We start from the raw sequence: 17,756 nt of genomic DNA, 5'->3' as shown, positions 1-17,756 counted from the left end.
CTTATTACTTTAGGGATTCTTTGTTTGATGAAAAACCCAATTTAGTATATCAATGTTTTCCACATGCACTTGCAATAGAGATATTTAGTGAGTTCAATTGCACATGCAAAAGTGATATATCCAATCTAATCATTATGTCAAAACACCTTGAATGTGGCGAGAAGGAATATATTATTTTTAGATTGCACACTAAAGTTTCTAAGATCTTTAGTTGCCATGCTTCCATCCAGTGCTCTGTTCATTAGTGTTTTTGTGACTTGCTCAAACTTAGTCTCCTTCACAAGTTCACACTCATCTAGTTTAATCACAAACTTAAGAACACCATTGCATTCTTGGGGAGTAATTTTAAACAAAAGTGTAATGTATGTCTGCAAACGATCAAATCATAAAAATATTGTTGTACTTGTCATAAACCACTTCCTCCCCTGATGGTGATCTATATGTTGATTGAATGTGGAAAGGGCTCCCCAATGTTTGCACCACCTCCTCGTTGACCTGCTATCTTGTCTTCTGAATGGAGAAAGGTTTCGACAACAGTGTGTGCTTCAAGTGAAACTTCTTACCTTGTTTTTGCATGGACCTAAAAAGAATAGTCTTCAATATGTTGAGTCCCCTTATAGTCTGAGAGAGATGCACATAACATTACATACCTGAAAATTGCAAAATATCATTTATTTGAAATACCATATTCATCCCAGATAGAATGAACATCCTGTGTAGGAGGCTGTTTCTCTTTCAAAATATTGTCAAGCTATTTGGTGATGATCTTGCCATAGTGCTTGTCGTCCAACTATCCATCAAAATTTTTTCGATTCAATATGAGGCTTTATGGAGCAGACAAAGTGGGTGTTTTGTGCTTGACATCTTGCTTCGAGTGAAGTAATGATCTAGGCAATCAAGTCAAAGGTAAGATACAAGACAAAGAGCATATGGAATTAGATGAACTTACTTGATGGAGTGGAATCTTTTCTTAATTCCCCCAGAGCCAACCTTTAGCTGCTCGATGTCCCGTAGTCTTCTTTCTCTTTGTCATGGACCCAACATAGTTTCTTTTTCTCTAAGCTTTTGCGTAAGCTTTATGATGATGTCATTTTTGCCTTTGAGTTGTTGAGCACAATGCTCTATAGTTTTGTTCAAGAGCATATTTTCTTTGTATGGAATGTCTCTCTCAAGTTGCAAAATATCATTCCGTTGCTGCTGCCAAAGTCGGTCGAACATAGAAGATGGCATGGGTAAGGTATGTGCAGGCTTGTAGAAGCATAGCAAAGGGCTAGAGCAACTAAAAAGAGTCTAGGTAGATAGGCAACAATGGTTGTGTATGTCTAGTGAGGTTTTATAAACCAAAAGGGCTAATTTGGATGACAATGAAGAATGTTCAAGGGACAAGTTTTTGGATCAAAAATGTAGATCTTGAAGTGTTGAGTTAGCTGGTCCAAACGGCTCATCAAACAGAGCTACAGATTGCAAGATATTCAAGTTTGAAGCTGGAGTGCATTGCGGATCTGAGACGAATAGGGTAGGTGATGTCAGGTGGTCAAAGCTTTTTTTAGCATATAGATGTGTAGAGCTTAAATTATAAAGCCTTCCGGTCTTTGAGATCATTAATCGGAGTCACGAATGCCAAGCTACGATGCTTTGAAGTTTTGTCAGCAGCCAAGTCTGTGGTGGATTGGCCGCTTTGGGAGACGTGCCATCTAGAAGTTTTTGAAGCTTGATCAAGTCTTGGATTGTGCTATGTTGTGTGTGTAGTTAGCAAGAAGTGATCGCTCGTCGATCAGATGCTTAGTCAATTAGCTACGTCTTGTTGAAGTTTTTGCCAATCTACGACAATACAATGCCATATGGTTTTCCAGGTTTTTGCGGTCTCAGTTTACAGGCCTGATAAAGTCAAAGTGCAAGGAGATTGGGAGAAGATCAAGGCTGACATTACGAGGTTTTGATGGGATTTGACATCTTGAGCATCGGATCATTGGGCAGGGAATGGCAATTTAGTGGAACCTTGGGGGGTTTGATGCTTGCAGGAGTGCCACGTGGTAGGGCAGTTCGTCCCACATGCACAAAAAGGTCGTTGAACTTTGGGGTATAAGGGGTGCAATGGGTGCCCACATATGAAAACTCAAAAAGTATTGAGTAGGTGCAAATGCACCTACCTGTATTGCATTGTTTTCCGTTACACAAGCTTCAATAGGTTTGTGATGAGGGTCCGCGGATGAATCCAAAACTTCTATAATTGCATGTGTGTGCAAGAAGAGCAACCTTATGGCATCTTTCCAGTCTAACCTTGTGAGTGACCTCATCGATGAGCCAACAAATGATGCCATCTTTCAATCAACCAAGGTCTATACAATCCACTACTTTTTTTCCAAATGAGAAGAGTGACAGTAAATACTGAATATCATGTCTAATGCATAGACATTGTGTGAGACTCTACGTGTGTGTGTGTGTGTGTGTGTGTGTGTGTGTGTGTGTGTGTGTGTGTGTGTGTGTGTGTGTGTGTGTGTTGCAAGAGCATGTAGAGTATGCAGGATTGGCAAGAGGTTTTGTGTGAGCCCTGCCATCATCTGCTATTGTGTGCAATTCCACATGTGTGTGTGTGTGCGCGCGTGTGTATGTGTGTGTGTGTGTGTGTGCATGTGTGTGTGTGTGTGTGTGCATGTGTGTGTGTGTGTGTGTGTGTGTGTGTGTGTGTGTGTGTGTGTGTGTGTGTGTGCGCGCGCGCGCGTGTGTGTGTGTGTGTGTACACATGTCTGTGTACCTTGCAAGAGTGCACAGAGTAAGTGATAATGGCATGAAGTTGCATGCAAGAGAAAGAGCCAGATCAGGTCACAAAAGAGGGGGTGAGACAGATTCCAAAAATGCACTAGATTGATAATGACAACAAATTTATGGTGTGAAGGTGATAATCATGAGAGCAATAGAAAATTTTGGGCACAGGAGGTCAATACGGTGGGTGAGAGAAATTCTAAAGTTGGCATAGCATTGGCCTCAAGTGTTCATATGCCAGATGATCAAGAAAGGAGCGCACATGCAATGAGTTAAGTGCAGGTTCACAACATGTGTATTTGTACAAGTATATCACGCTTTATAGGCAATTTGAGAGGTGCCATGATCACGGTTTGGGACAAACGGAATGCATGTGATCCCCATTGTCGGACAGTGTGGCAAGATGAGTAGATACAGAGCGAGAACTTTGGCATCTATGTCATAAGATCCACCAGTGGAAAGTCTAAATATGGAACAAGAACGGAAATGGGTATGGGCTGCCAATCCTTGTCAAGGATACTCATAATTAAAATACAGGATGGGGATTCCGAAGAATAATTTGGAATGAGACAGAGAGCCAAGGCTCAAAAATAGATATTCCTTGTATATCAGGCAAGTGTGGACACAAAGAGAGATGGGTTAATAAGGGAGAGAGATCTTTAGGGGGCGATTCAATTGGAAAGATGAATGCCCATGTAGGTATTCAGAGAACATGTCTTGTATTCTTTCCTTTCTAATGCACCATCCCCACACTTTAAGATAGTCAAGTATGTAGATTAGAGTCAGCCAATGGGGACCCAACTAAAGAAAGATCATATCCATAGAGTGATTGCAAAGGCTCGAACCAAGACAATGTCATAGGACATTATGATACTTCATGTGTGTAGCGGATATTGCAAGTCGTCAAAGTTATTAGAGTGCTTGCATCCAAAAATAAGAGAAAAGGTCGAGTAAAATCCGAATACCTATGAAGACATGGTTTATCTAGCCAAGATGAAGAGCCGAAAGGTAAAGCCGAAGTTATGGGCGTGTTGGAGCTTGCAAATTATGTACCCATTGGAGCGGTAGCGGAGTGTTCTTTGGTTTGGCCGAAGCCAGTACTGACGAAATGCATGTGATCCCCATATCGGACAATGTGGCAAGAGGAGTAAATACGGAGCGAGAACTTTGGCATCTATGTCATAAAATCCACCGGCGAAAAGTCTAAACATGGAACAAGAATGGAAATGGGTATTGGCTGCCAATCCTTATCAAGGATACTCATAATTAAAATACAGGATGGGATTCCGAACAAGAATTTGGAATGAGACAGAGAGCCAAGGATAAAAAATGGTCGTTCCTTGTATATCAGGCAAGTGTGGACACAAAGAGATATGGGTTGATAAGGGAGAGAGATATTTAGGGGGAAATGCAACTCGAAAGATGAATGCCCATGTAGGTATTCATAGAACATGTGTTGTATTCTCTCCTTTCTAATGCACCATCACCATCCCCACACTTTAAGATAGTCAAGTATGTAGATTAGAGTCAGCCAATGGGGACCCAACTAAAGAAAGATCATATCCATAGAGTGATTGCAAAGGCTCGAACCAAGACAATGTCATAGGACATTATGATACTTCATGTGTGTAGCAGATATTGCAAGTCGTCAAAGTTATTAGAGTGCTTGCATCCAAAAATAAGAGAAAAGGTCGAGTAAAATCCAGATACCTATGAAGACATGGTTTATCTAGCCAAGATGAAGAGCCGAAAGGTAAAGCCGAAGTTATGGGCGTGTTGGAGCTTGCAAATTATGTACCCATTGCAGCGGTAGCAGAGTGTTCTTTGGTCTGGCCGAAGGAAGGCAGTATCGATTGTTCTAAGTGCAGAGACTATGGAGGTAAGGGCAATGGTTGGTTATTCTCCATGGAGGTTTCTAGTTTATGATGTGCCTATGCCAAGGGTGGATGAGCTTGTCAACAAGGATAATCCCCATGTCTAAGTAAACCAGGGTGCAAAAGGGATAACAAATGTTGAGGTTTCAGTGTGGATTGAAAAGGTAAAACCTGTTCTTGTCGAGAGCTTGTATGAAAAAGTAGCAGAGTGCAGTCAAATTGTAGATACCAAGAGCTTAGAAGTGGATGAATAAAGTGTGCAAAGCCAAGAAGATGGTCACGCCTTTGTGCAGCAGTAGCAAGCAGATGAAGATGTTGATACAGAGTCATTGCTTCTTGCTCAACCATGATATGCATGAACTGTCAAGCATGAAACGGAAACCCCTCATGGACACTCATATGTCAAAACAACCATCCCAATCTGCATTCACAAAAGCATGTAAATCTGGTAGCAATGATCCCCCCTTGGGATAAAGCAAGCCAATATGTAAATTGCCACTCAAGTAGCTAAAAATCCTCTTGACAGCCTGCCAATGCTTTGACCTTGGGCTACTCATATATCTAATGACTTGTGAGATTGCAAAGTGAATATCCAGCGTTGTGTTTCATACATAGATAAGACAACCAACAACATTTTGATAAAGAGTGAAATCGGCTGGATCACTATAGAGTGTGAGGGCCATGTACTTATCATTGTCGTTCTCTATGTGGATGATTTGTTGATCGCTGGATCAAATGATAAAAATATTGTTGAACTCAAGGCTCATTTGAATGCTACTCTCAAGATGAAATATTTGGGGCTATTGCATCACTACTTGGGCATACAGTTTAAGCATGTAGTGGTGATGGTGGTCAAGATACCAGCTCAAGTTTTTGGGAGACAAGCAAGGAGGATAGAGCGGATGAGTCCACATCCTATGGTGAGGAGACGGAGTCTGATGAACCAGTGCTAGTGAAGGTAAAGCTGCCTTATTTTGTTTCTAATGATATGGTGGTAGCCAATGTTCACGAAGAGCAGGGAATAGAGCAAGCCATTGTACTTGATGGAGACCAAATGGAGGAGTCTATGCCCACCAATGGAGGTATGCGGGTAGAGATGGTGCAAATTCTTGTCACAAGGAATGAAGTGGCCTTACCTATGGATGACGACCAAGATGATGCAGTATGGGGAGAGTTTCTCTCTATATTGATAGAGCGTGATGCAACGGTAGAAGGGGTGATTGAGGTGCAAGAAATTGAAGATGACAACCAGGTGGAGCGGATCAACCTTGAAGAGTAGCTGGTTGTAGCAGAAGGGATTGATGATGTTGGAATTGAGTGTATTGCCACTGAGGAGAAGGTTGTGTTGCTAAAAATGGTGGAGATTCCAATGCATCAGGCATGTCTAGTGATAGATCAAGGAGAGTTTGAGGCAGTGGCTTTTCATACATTAAAGGTATGTGAGCCCTGGTTGATGAGTATGGTGGTAGATACCTCTGTGTAGTGGATGGTTCAACAAGTGCAGGGGTCTATGGATGAGGTCTCCACTTTACATGGATGGGACGGAGGGTCAAATATGTTGTCAGATACTTTTTTTTTTGGATGATTGTATGCTTGGTATGCAGGGTTTTTTGCGGGTGAATGCATGGAGTGCTGAAGGAAGGCCATGGATGGCTGTCTACAAATTGGAGCATCAGTGTGATCCTCCATAGAGGCACCAGAAGATGGATAGACAGAAAGGGGAACACACCCAAAACCGAAATAGACTACCTCTCTATAGCCCAAGACAATCACTCCACCCCAATCCATAAGAGTTCACCTTCAAAACTCACACAATTGATAGCAAACCACACCAATTTTTGCTCGTTTATGGTCGTGCCACAACACACACCGCTCTCTCTTTCTCTCTCACTTACATAGAGGCCCGGGGAGGCACGCACATCTCAAACACCAGTATGAGATTGGAACAAAGCAAAGAGAAGAAGGGGGGAAAGGGGAAGAAACTGCAACAAATTTGGATATGATTTGCATCAATTATTGGCAAAAAACTCCTGCTACAACGTTCCATGAACACTTGCTACCATCTAGCTCGGCATGACAGCATCGAGCAGCAACAAAAAAACCGAGCAATCTCAAGCTCCACCACCGTATGGCTCTCCTTGCTGAGAGCTGCAAGAAATAACTCTTTGAAGGCACCCTCATTAGCTCCAAGAAACTACTTGCAAGCTCCACCTCAAGCTCTAAAAGCCCACCTTGAGAGCTCCCTCCGTCCCCTTCAAGGAAGCTCCGAGAGCTCCTTCATCTACTCCCCCAAGAGGGCCACCAAAAAAGCCCACAAAGCAAAAAATTTGGCCTCCTATATGGGCATGGGAAAGCCTTCGGCTATTTTTGGCCTTTTTCTATTTTTGAAGTTTCCCTTCTGCATGGGAACGCACCCTATATTCGGCATGGGCTTGGTCCACACTCCACCGCATGATTCAAGCCTTAACTGGGGCCTTGACGACACCGTCGGTGCTCCCAACCTCCCTCTCAAAAGAGTTTTCCAAGAGGGGGCGTAGAACCAGCCGCCACAACTGACATGCCATGTCAGCAAGTTGCAGCGCTAATGACAACAAACAAGCACCACCACAGGCACCGCGCAAATGGCAATACCATCGTCAATCACCGGCAGGGACGCACGAGCAGCGCTCTGCTAAATCTACCATGGTTGAGCTCGTGAGAGCTCTAAGGGGAGCTCTTCCCTTTGCAATTCCTCAAACCCTTTGCCCATGCAATATATATACCATATACTCCCTCATCACTCCCTTTCATATGGGGTATTCGCATGACATGTGGCGGCCGCAGGTGGCTCGTCCCCAATGAGCCTCCAAGCTCTCTAAAAAAATACCACAAAATCTTTTTCTTCTTCTGCAACTTCAATACCCTACCATTTGTGGCTAGGTGATCGAGATCTCAATCCACAAAGTCTCCATGAGAGCCCTGCGCGAGCTTTGATCACCATTGTCTTGGTTGCACTTTGACTTTACCAAGTACTTCAACCAATGCGACCAAAACGGAAAGACTTCATCTTGTACCACACGCCTCTAACTGGCACCAACTTCAACAGGCCTTATCTCACAGGTCCGGACTCTGTTTTTAGTGTCGTCACTTTCGTTAGCTCCATACATTGTACCCTACCTTTATGATTCTTGTTAGGCTTCAAAAGACACTAGATGGCACATTCCTTGGAGCGGCCCAACTGGCTCAAAATTGGCCCCCGATAAAACTTCAATCGGCAATATCTTAGCAATCGGGATTCAGATTGCCAATCTTAAAAGAAAAAAAGGCTCCATAATTCAAGCACTACACATCCATAACTTAAGATTTTTTCAAATCACTTGGCATCACCTGCCATGCCCATCTCAAATTTGCAAACACCTCCACATTCAAACCTTAATATCTTGCACTCTGTAGCTCCCTTTGACAAACTGTCTGAACCTACTCCTTCAATCCTTCAAGCTCTACATATTCCAACCAAAAACTTAAGATTTTTTCAAATCACCTAGCATCACCTACCATGCCCATCTCAAATTTGTAAACACCTCCACATTCAAACCTTAATATCTTGCACTCTGTAGCTCCCTTTGACAAACTGTCTGAACCTGCTCCTTCAATCCTTCAAGCTCTACATATTCCAACCAAAAACTAGCACCTTGGACATTCTTCACCTTCCACCCTGTCAGGCCCTCTTTGGAGCCCATTTGGAAAAAAAAACACATAATGCATACATGCCCGCTGCCACTTCTCTACCGAGACTCTTCCTGTCTGCTCTAGCCCTCTTCCATGCACTTGTTAGCATACATACCATTTTTTGTGCCTAGTGCTAGGGTCGACACACTTTGGCTGCACCAACATGCCAGCTGGAAGTTTTTGAAGCTCGATATTCTGGATTGTGTTATGCATCGTGTGGAATTAGCAGGAAATGAGTGCTCGTTGATCAAATGCTTAGTCAATTAGCTACGGCTTGTCAAAATTTGTGCCAATCAAGAGAACAATGCCAGATGGTTTTTCAGGTTTTGGCATTCTCAATTTACAGGCCAGAGAAAGTCAAAGTGCAAGGAGATTGGGAGAAGATTGAGGCCGACAATACGAGGTTTTGGTGGGATTTTACTCTCTCGGGCATCGGATCATTGGGTAGGGAATGGAAATGTAATGGAAGTTGGGGGAAAAATGGATCACTTTCAAAAATTTGGTGAAGTATTGAAGGCTTTTGAGCACCTTGGCGGTTTGATGCTTGCAGGATTGCCACATGGTAGGGCAAATCTTCCGCCATGCACAAAAAGGTTGATAAACTTTGGGGTATAAGGGGTGCAATGGGCACCCCATTGAGCATTGATGTCAGGAGCATGGAGCTTGTGGTGAAGGTGGCTATGGTGCCCTCTGTCTCTATGTAGGCAAAGCTTGATGGAGGTTGGTGGTGGCCCAGTGGGCAAAGTCGCGGAAATTTTGGGTGTGGTGTTAACACTGGCGGTGTCACGGTGCTCAAGTACGTCAAAATGGCTCAAGTACGTTGCTGATATGGCATATCGCAAGCGGCCAATCCCGTGCATTTTTTTGGAGGTAAAAGAAGCGGACCCCACTAGCGCTAGCGCTAGTGAGGGGTCCCTTTCTGCGGTGTCCAAATGGAGAGATAGAGAGAGCGAGTTCAAGGCCCAAGCAAAGGGGGGACTCTCCACGGTGCTTAAAGGACAAAGAGAGAGAGAGAGAGAGAGAGAGAGAGAGAGAGAGAGAGAGAGAGAGAGAGAGAGAGAGAGAGAGAGAGAGAGAGAGAGAGAGAGAGAGAGAGAGAGAGAGAGAGAGAGAGAGAGGTCAAGCTAGGGGAGGCTTCACATGTGCAGTGAAGGAGGGAGATAGAGATGGGAAGTGTTGACTCGCTATCAGGCCATGCAAAGGTTTCTAAAGTGAGCAAGCCATGTGTAAGCAATGCAAAAAGATGCTATAATCATCTCAAGTTGATTGTACAAGCAAATAAAACCCATTTTTTTCTTTTTCTGGGCTTAGCCACTCCTATAAAAGGAGATTTCATAGGAATTTTTAAGGGATTTTCCTCCATGTTTGATGGTACGGATAGACAGAGAGGGATGTCGACTCTCAATATTGAGCTCCTCGAAGCTATGCCGATGGAGCATTTGTACATTTTTGTGTTGATGATAGTGGAAGCCATCATTGTTGTCTTTTGGTGTCAGTTCCCCCTTCTCTTCTCTGCTTGTGTGCATGTGTTCCCAGGCGTGTGTCAGCATGTGTGCCTCCCTGAAGTCTGTTGTGCAAAGAGACATAGAGAGAGGCTCTGTGTGTGGAAGGTTGCGAGTTGAGCAGAGTGGGATGATTGGGTCTGTTTGGTGTGCAAGTGGTAGTTTGCTTGTGGATAGTGTCAAATTTTTGTGTTGTGTATACCGTGGGCTATAGTGTTGTGTTGTGTTGTGTTCTGGGTGTGTTCTCCTTTCCCCCTCTCCACCATGCAGCCAAGTGCTTGGTATAGCCATATAGACCACTATGGCCATCTCCCACATATAGTTCACTAATGAAATTATGTCTTTGAAAGGTGGAGTTGAGTTTTTGATGGGATGTTTTCATCGACTCAAAGGTCCACACTTTTCTTGCCTTGTGTACTAAAATTCCCCTGTGAAGCTTCAAAAATGGTGTGTTGCTTGTTTTTCTTGTTGATGGGGCTCATATTCTCATGGGAGCTCTATATGCAAATGATACACGTCTCTTTGATCCCTAGCAGAACTTCTATGAGGAGACAATGGCAGCATCAAAACGACTAGCAGAATGAGGAGAGGCCAAAGCAGACAAGAGCGCGAATGAGGGAACCTTGAAAGGGGGGGAGAAAAGACATTCGATGGAGGACGTTAGTGGCAAGTCTTAGTTTTGAAAAAAGCAGAAGATTGAGATATTCAAAATTCAATTCCTAGCCATCGTAGGTCACATTGCCTAAACACCTTTTGAGTTTTTTATTAAACGCACCTTGCAATATGGATGGTTTTAGAATATTTGGAAAACAAATATGAAAAATAGAAACATGAACTTTCTATTATCTCTCTCTATGCTAACATGGCATTTCTTGCAAGGCCCAAAATTGAGTTCAAATATTCCCTAATGTAGGAGAAAGGGATTGGGAGGGGAGAGGGGACCACTTTGACCTCCTTTCCTAGGATTCAAAGATATATTAAAAATTTGAAATTTAAAAAAAAAATCAAAACTCATATTCTCCCTCTTGAAAAGCCACCCAAACTATTTTATGGTCAAAAAAACATTTTTTTATCTTTAAAAGTAAAAATGTGCACTTAAAACCCCAAAAAATTAACATTTTTTATAAAATTCAAAACATCACTTTCCACCCTCCAAAGTCTCCTTAAACCTATCTTATAGCTAAAAAGTGATTTTCTCTCTCTACAAACCTTTTCCCAAGCTCTCCGTTGCTGCAACAACAACATGCACCCTATAGTCACACATTCTCTCTCTACTAGCTTTATTCCACCTCCATTATAGCACTGAGTAAGCTCCTCTCTCTTCTCTTCTCCTTGTCTAACACATATTTTCACACCAAGCTAGCTCCTCCCCCTTCCCTCGCCTCCATTGCACCATGAAACAAGATCCTCCTCCTGCTCCTCCTGCTACTTTCATTCACTCACACTACATGTGAACCTTTAATCTAGAAGACAACAAAAGAATGGGCTCAAAGGACTTGTACACCACAACTACAAGAGGTGTAACTGGTGAGTGGACGTTGCAAGGGTTCACCTCTAACATAAGGATATAATGCTAATGAAACTATCCTTGTAGCTTACACTTAGAGCTTGATATCATCTCTGTCTCTCACTTTGTCATGCTAGAGACAAATAACCTCTTTATTTTTAGGAAATATGACGTAGCTAAGTAGATAATTGAGTAGTTTACGTAATGGATCTAGATATAATTTTCACACATGAGAGATTATAGAGTAGAGAGAGAGAGAGAGAGAGAGAGGGAGAGAGAGAGAGAGAGAAAGAAAGCACACGATATACATGGTTCACCCAATGTGGGCTACATCCACAGGAAAGCATTCAGTCAATGGCTTTAGTACTTCAAAACAAGAAGTAGATTATAAAGGGATTGTACCCTTTTGGAGCTCCTGCCTTGCTTCACTCTCACCACCTCACGTCAACTTCACAATGCACCACAATTCGTTTTTGTGTGTAGAAGAGGCCTCTTTTTCAGGCCAAAAGGGTTGCTCTCTCTCATGAGAGGCAGTCGTGTGTAGCCACCATTGTGTTGACAAGTCAGACTTGGATTCTCCAATGCGCCCATGTGTGGCCGCCCTTGAGAAGACAAGTCCATCTTGAAATTGGACACCAGGCATTGAATTCAGCCACCGGCCACTGACTTTTGACCACCGCCCACCAACCATTGACTATAGGCCAACAACCAACCGATCGACCGTTTTACGACCACTTTTTGGTTGCCGTCCGAACATAATATTCGAGCTCGAGACTAGCCGTAAAAATTTTGGTTTTTGGCGAGTGATTTTTCTTCACGCGTGATGGCTTCTCCTCATAACGGGGGCCTTATAAATGTGTGTTTTTTTTATTTAAAAAAATAGGGGTAAATCAGGCTCCATACAACATTTATGGATTTCAACACCTACGGCTTTACACCCCTATCAACAAAAGTAAGCAAAGTTTCTCATACCATTAGTATATTATATTTTGTTGCATTAGAAGAAGTTTGGACTCAAATTTGGGCCTTTTAAATAATGCCATGTTGGTAATGGAAATTTCATTCTCATTTTTCATACATGTTTTCTAAAAATTCGAATATCTATTTCGTTAGAAAGTAAGTTTATTGAAAAACTCAAAAAGTAATCTAGTCATGATAACACTTAACTGACTGCGGATGCTAAGAATTCAATGTCGAATATCTCAATGAAAACTAAACTCTGCTTTCTAAGCTCATTTCCCCTCCCATTCCTCCCTGTATGGTCTCGTGCGCAACTATTGAAATTTCTTTCCTCCATTGCCCTTACCTCCTTCTGAGTTTCAATTAGTCATGTCTCAGTCCACTCTTATAGCTTTTCCATGAAGAACTTCTACGAGGCATTGGAGAGATGTATATCATATGCACATAGATCTCTCACAAGAGTATGAACCCCTTTGTAAGGAAAAAACACAAAACACAATTTCAAAAGCTTTGAAGGAGAGCTTTAGATCATAGCGTATGCAAAATATGGACCATTGGTTGGACGGTAGAATGTCTTCTGAGCATCCCATCACAAACTCCACTCCATCTTCAAGGATATAACTTCCTTAGCGCACTATGTCAGAGATGGACCTAGTGGCTTGTATGGCTACACCAAGCAATTGGCCGCAAGAAATGATGTTCTGCAGCAAGAGAGCGACATTGCCATCACTTTGTGTCGATTGCATTGTATGTGAGCATGATCTCTCTCTCTCTCTCTCTCTCTCTCTCTCTCTCTCTCTCTCTCTCTCTCTCTCTCTCTCTCTCTCTCTCTCTCTCTCTCTCACACACACACACACACACACACACAGGTTATACCTTTTTTCATTAGTAAGCATCAGAATAAAGCTCTGATTAAGAAACACTAACAAAATCAATCATGAATTATATTTCACAAAATGGCCTAGCTTTGAATTACAATATCGATGGTGAAATCTGATGATATGCTACTGTTTTAGAGGCATTGATTTACAATTTCAATGGCAAAATCTGATCATATGCTACTACTGGAGAGTCGTACTAAATATACTACGAGAGTTATATAGCTAAGCTTCAAATATTAGAAGCCCCACATCTAGCTATAGGACGTTGTGGAGGTAATAAAATTAGGAGAGGGTGTGGATAAATCTAATCCAGTGAGGAAGAGGTTCATCATGAACACATACATGGAGTCAATCATGTGATGCCATCCCAACTGATGTAGTTTTGTGGGTTAGAATAGGACCCATCTATTGAAGATCCTTAAATCAAGCAAAGCCCTCCTGGAAAGCATGCATCTTTCACATTGGTGATGTGATAGGTGGCATCATTATCAAGGATGTGGATGTACGCCAGGGTGGTGTCAAAGAAGATGATCTCACCTTCAGGATGCTTCTTTGACATGCAGGGATTCCATTCACGTCTTCATGTGATGTGTGAAGTGGTAATAACATCGATTTCAAAAGGGCTGGTTGGAACCAAGTGTTCTTAGAAGCCCCTTGGGCATCCCTCGTGGCCCATCGAGCCCTGTTGAGCAACCTATCTGGCCCGATGAGCTTGACTATTTTCTTAGCATATCCCCATATTTGGAGGTGGCTATATAAATAGTGTCCACTACAAGACCTCCATATTGACACACTCTCTAAAGATTTCACTAACAATTTTTTTGAGGTTTATTCATTTGGCCTTAGTTCATGTAACTTCAATCCCGTTATTTTCTAAAATCCATGATGAATAGTTACCTCCCTTGGGTGTCTATCCGAGGTTTGGGTAGGGAGCATCCTCGTGGAGGGTTTAGGTGGTGCAAGGGGCTGTGGCTCATTTCTATGGCTAGAATGGAGCACTCCTCATGACTGCGCCAACATACTTGTTTGTTATGTTTAGTTACATGTGATTGGAAATAGGCTTGGGTAGGGAGAATCCTCGTGGAGGATTTAGGTGGTGCAAGTGCCTGGGGCTCATTTCTATAGCTGGAATGGAGCGCTCCTCATCACTATACTATCGTACTTGTCTGTTATATTAAGTTACCTCCCTTGGATTTCTATCTGTCTAGAAACCAATTTGGATAGGGATCATCCTTGTGAAGGGTTTAGTTGGTGCAAGTTCCTAGGACTCATTATGGAGTGTTCCTCATCACCACATTGACATAATTGTTTGCTACATTTAACTACCTCCCATGGGTGTCTATTTTCCTACAAGCATTCTCATGGAGGGTTTAGGTGGTGCAAGTGTTTCTCGTTTCTATTGTTGGAATGGAGCACTCCTCATCACTTCATCATTGTATTTGTTTGTTACATTCAATTACCTCCCTTGGGTGTCTATCCGCTTGGAAATAGGTTTGATTGGGAGCATTTTGTGGAGGGTTTGAGTGGTGCAAGTGCCTGGGGCTCATTTCTATTGTTGGAATGGAGCACTCCGCATCACTTCACCAGTGTACTTGTATGTTACATTTAGTTACCTCCCTTGGGTGTCTATCTACTTGGAAGCAGGGTGGATAGGGAGCATTCTCATGCAGGGTTTAGGTGGTGCAAGTGCTTGTGGCTCATTTCTATTGTTGGAATGAAGCGCTCTTCATCACTTTACCGATGTACTTGTCTATTACATTTAGTTACCTCCCTCCGCTTGGAAACAGGTTTGGATAGTGAGCATCCTCATGGAGGATTTAGGTGGTGCAAGTACTCTGGGCTCATTTCTATTGTTGGAATGGAGTGCTCATCATCACTACACCAATTTCATGTTGTCTTTTGTTTTAATTTATATGTATATTATTGTACTTTATTATCCAAATAATTAATTCTATTCAATTTTTTAAAACCTAACATTTTTTGTACTTGTATGAATGTGTAGGCAGTTTGTGAAATTATCATGGACGCTAATACTTGCTCCCACAACATCAATGCACCTGCTTCTAGTCACCCATTGAGAAGTGGTGAACGATCAAACAATGGAGCTTCCAATAAAGGAAAATGTAAGGTTGGTGGCAAGGTGCCAGGGCCTGAGTGGAAATTTGCAAAGAACGTTAGATCATTTATAGATTGGCACGGTAAATTATGTGGCAAAGAAAAATCAAGAGGTGCACCTCGTATTAGGGAGCACTTCCTTGGATCAAGGAACGGAACATCTAATAGGGCAAATGGAGGTAGATGTAATGGGGTAGGTAATGAGAATGCCACAAAACGCTTGAGACAGTTATTAAGAGGGGTAGCCAATGCAAAGAGACCCAAAATACCGACTCCAAGCTGGTTGATCTCAGAGGTTCAATGTAGTGTTGCCTCAACACAAGGTGTACAAAATAGTGGTGCACCTTCCATGCTAGCCACTACACACACACACACACACACATAGAGCTAGTGCTCAAGATGGGTCGCCCAAGTACTAGTTTGGAATGCATAGAATGAGGCAAGTAAGTCTTGAGAAGAGCTTTTGACCAACTTTCCTTGAACAATTTTCTCTTGCACAAGCTATCTATTTTACAGACGGTTCTATGTTGATGGTCACACAAGAGCCATGGAAGCATGCATGGAAGAAGATCGTGAGTATAGTGTTGTCTTTAACCCTTCATCATATCATCATATGTGCACAACATTCTTGAATAAATGCGTTGTAGACACCCAAAAGGAAGTTGATAGATTGATCTTGAAGTCAATTGATCAAACGGAATGCACCATAGTCAGTGATGGATGGTCAAATGTCCAACGTAGGATGCTAATTAATGTGATGCTATTTAGTACTCCAGGGGAGTGCCTCATTAAAGTAATGGAAAGGCGGGATTAAGTTAGGGAGCTATATAGTTGATATCATAACAGGGGCATAACAGAGACAATTCATCAAATAAGTGTCCCGAACGTAGTATAGGTGATCATGGACAATGTAAAAAATTATAGAGCAGTTGGTCGTCTGTTAGAGGAGCACTTTTTGAGCTTGCACACATTTGGTTGCAATGCGCATAGATTGGATCTTGTGTTGTAGGATTGGTATAAAGAAGATGACACTCATTGGTTCAAAAGCATTATAGACAAAGCAAGGAAGGTGGTGAAGTTTGTTTTGAAAAGACATCGTATTCTCGACATGTATTAGCAACATATGTCCACAATGTTGAAGCTACCATGTGAAATAAGATTTTGCACTAATTTCTACATTGTGGAAAGTCTGTTGAAAAATAGAAATGCTATTTTAGAGACATTTGTTTGTGCTGGTTTTTATGAGTGGAAAATGGAGAAACTAGAAAGAGTAAAAACAAAGGTGAGGTCTAGGGCCTTGAAAGTTCTTATTGATGATAGACACTTTTGACGTTGGTGACACATACTTGGTGATGAGGCTTGCAATGATACCTTTGTGACATTTTGATCTTAAGTTACCCAATATAGGGAAGGTGTACATGGACTAATATAATGTTCATGAGAGTTTGAACACCACTTCAGAGCTTGCAAAATTGTTTAATTAATCCTTGGGAAGCACCCTTTAGTAAATCTAAAAGGGATATTTTATTTCCTTCAGAGCCTGCAAATTGTTTAATTAATCCTTGGGAAGCACCCTTTAATAAATCTAAAAGGGATATCTTAAATAAGTATGTACATGCTCGATGGGTCAAAGTGCACAGTCCACTGCATAGTGTTGCCTATTTCCTTGATCCAGAGTATTGAAACATGGACTGTAATGAATTGGATGAAGAGATGATTGATGACTTGTACGAGATGGTCAATAATTTCTACAATAATCCAAATGATCGAGCCCAAGCCGTCTCTGACCTGACAAAGTATAGGTTAAAGGATGGCCTTTTTAGTTCCGAATTTGTTCAAAAACTTGCATCAGAACAACTAGCATGGAGATGGTGGCTCATGAATGGTGCTTCAGTGCCTATGTTTTACAGATTGACTGTTAGGGTGCTTGCACAATGTGTTGCCAACTCAAGTTTTGAGCAAAATTGTCTATATCTATGTGCACTCGACCATTCGTAATTGGCTTCTAAGCAACTGAGCAAAAAAATTGGTATATTTATATTGCAATCATAGGCTCCTTAGCAATATTCAATCAGAAAAGTATGAAGAAGACACACCACGGTGGACTGTGGATACCAATGAAGATGACCAAGAGCAAGGGGAAGAGGTGATGACCGAAGAACTAGAATTTGTGAGCTTGGTGGATGCACTTTGTTTGAATTGGATGCGAATCTTGAGGTGGATGATTGTCCTTCTACGTGACAAAGAAGGCTACTACATAGCAATTATTTAAACACAGATAGCATTCTCAATTGACAATTTAGTGGGGTGCAGAATAAGTTTAAGTCCTTTTACAAGGAAACTTGACAAGCTATGTAAACTCTTTATTTGTGAGCTATGGACCGTGTGAACTACTTCAACTACTTCTTTATCCACACTGGAGTTTAAGTAGAACCATTTATGACTT

The sequence above is a fragment of the Adiantum capillus-veneris genome, chromosome 6 (assembly GCF_014529385.1).
Source record: "Adiantum capillus-veneris isolate H3 chromosome 6, ASM1452938v2, whole genome shotgun sequence".
Classification (NCBI taxonomy): Eukaryota; Viridiplantae; Streptophyta; class Polypodiopsida; order Polypodiales; family Pteridaceae; genus Adiantum; species Adiantum capillus-veneris.
Note: the sequence above shows the minus strand (reverse complement) of the source record.